Raw genomic sequence first — 2498 nt, forward strand, 5'->3', positions numbered from 1 at the left:
TGTAGCTGCCACCTACACCACAGCAACTCGGGCTCCAAACCGTGTCTGGGCCCTACACCACAGCTCACGGCAACACTGGATCCTTAACCCACTGAGCCAGGCCGGGGATCGAACCCATATCCTTATGGATACCAGCTGAATTCTTTTCCGCTGAGCCACAACGGGAACTGCGGCCCTGCATTTTCTGATTGAGCTGTAGTGAATAAAACATGCAGCAAAGTTAAAACAAGTGTGAACGCCGACGTTCCGTGGCTGGTCTCAGCAATTGCCAACGTGTGACGGGTTTCATTTCTTCTGCATTCATCCCAGCCTGTGGCCCCCGCACCACCCTACACACTGCCGAATTATTTCGGAGCAAATCCTAGACATGTAATTTCACCTGTAAATATCTCAGCATGAATCTCTAAAATAATCTGCCATTTTTTACTTCACCAAGACACATAATAGTTTACCAAAAAATAATTGACAATAATGCCTTAACCACGTAGTATTCAAAATTACCTGATATTCCTGCATTGTCTTTTTACAATTGGTCTGTTCCAATCAGCATCCATCATTCCGCACGTTGCACAGAGAGGATCCGCCTCTTAGGGCTCTTTAATCTCTAACAAGTCCCGCCCTCTTTTTTTTCCTTGTCCTTTATTCGTTAAAGAAACCGGAAATTGGCTGTAAACTCCTCCTGCTTCCGGATTTAACAGAATGCACACCAGGGAGGTGCTCCCCTCTCCGCTAAATTGACAATGAACTGGTAGTCAGCACTTGAAGCTTAATTAGATTCAGGTTCAAGGTTCTCAGAGAAAATTCTTTCCCAGGTGATGCTGAGTAGCACCCATTGCTTCAAAATGGGAGCCCTTAATATCTGCAATTTTTTGTTTTCTGTCTTTTGAGGGCCACACCCGCGGCATATGGAGGTTCCCAGGCTAGGAGTCCAATCAGAACTGTAGCCACCAGCCTACACCACAGCCCAGCAAGGCAGGATCCAAGCCGCATCTGCGATCTACACCACAGCTCACAGCAACTCCAGGTCCTTAACCCACTGAGCGAGGCCAGAGATCAAACCCGTAACCTCATGGTTCCTGGTCGGATTCCTTTCCCCTGAGCCACGACGGGAACTCCTGAAATTTTTTTTTTTAACTGTTTATTTTACACCCACGCATTTCTATTTTAAGAGTTTTGGAAGAACTTCAGACCACTCAGTGGTTGTTCCTACCCATTCAGTGGCCTGAGCAGTGGGAGCTGCAGACCCATCTGCATCAGGGACCTGCTGGATGGGCACAGAGGGCACCTGCACGCCTTCAGACCCATCAGGTTGAGTAGCAGGGAACCGAAGAGCTGGCACAGTCCATTCACCCTGAAATTCCTCCTTGGTCACAGCCTTCTCCGCCACTGCCTGCTCTTCCTCTTCAATCTCTTCAGGGTCTCTGTAGCAGGAGAGGTCAGGCCACCTGGCTTCCCACGGGGGTTCACGGGTGATGGCGCCACGCATGCGCAGAACTTCCCAGGCGAGCATCCACCACATCGGACCCACTGAGTGAGCTCCCTTGTGGTTGCTCGGGATGGCGATGTCCACATAACGCAGAGGCGAGTCTGTGTTACACAGAGCAATGGTAGGCAGGTTAACACAGGAGGCCTCTGTGAGAGGCGGGGGGTCAGCCCTGGGATCGGTCACCACCAGAAGTCTTGGCCCCAGAAGGCTGCCTGGATCTGGTTAGGGAAGGTTCCAGGAGTGAAGCAGCCAGCAATAGGAGGGGCTCCAGTGGCAGCAGCAAACTTCAGCACAGCCCACTGGCCGATATTCCTAGAGGAGGTGACACTGACCTCAGCTGGGTTGCCATGGCAACAATGGCAAGAGCTGCCAACAGAAGCTTCTCCCAGGTTCTCTTCCGATTTCTGATGTAATGCCATCACTTTTCCTTTTGTGGAGTACTGTTCCATGTGGAAGTCAAGGTTGGTGCCAGCAAGGTGGGTTCCTGCTGCAAGGAACCTGCAGACATCCTCCGCTTTGCTGGACATCGAGGGCTGCAGACGTTGCGAAAGTTTCCCTTTTAAGTTACCACGGGAATCAAGAACAACGCCGTGTGGACCCCAGTCTGGGCAGCGCGGAAAGCTTCTGCAATTTTTTTTTTTTTTTTTTGTCTTTTTGCATTTTTTGGGCCGCCCCCGCGGCATATGGAGATTCCCAGGCTAGGGGTCGAATCGGAGCTGTAGCCACTGGCCTACGCCAGAGCCACAGCAACGCGGGATCCGAGCCGCGTCTGCAACCTACACCACAGCTCACGGCAACGCCAGATCGTTAACCCACTGAGCAAGGGCAGGGACCGAACCCGCAACCTCATGGCTCCTAGTCGGATTCGTTAACCACTGTGCCGCGACGGGAACTCCCCTGCAATTTTTTTTTTAATTGACCTTCTCCTGTCTAATCATCTTTTTTTTTTTTTTTTTTGGCCCCACCCACACCATGCGGAAGTTCCGGGCCAAGGATCAAACCTGAGCCACAG

General features: G+C 51.3%; 1 pseudogene; it reads right to left on the reverse strand.

Annotated features, from left to right (window-relative positions):
- LOC100736856 lies at positions 1153 to 2080 on the reverse strand (annotated as a pseudogene).

This window comes from Sus scrofa, chromosome 12, assembly GCF_000003025.6.
Source record: "Sus scrofa isolate TJ Tabasco breed Duroc chromosome 12, Sscrofa11.1, whole genome shotgun sequence".
Classification (NCBI taxonomy): domain Eukaryota; kingdom Metazoa; phylum Chordata; class Mammalia; order Artiodactyla; family Suidae; genus Sus; species Sus scrofa.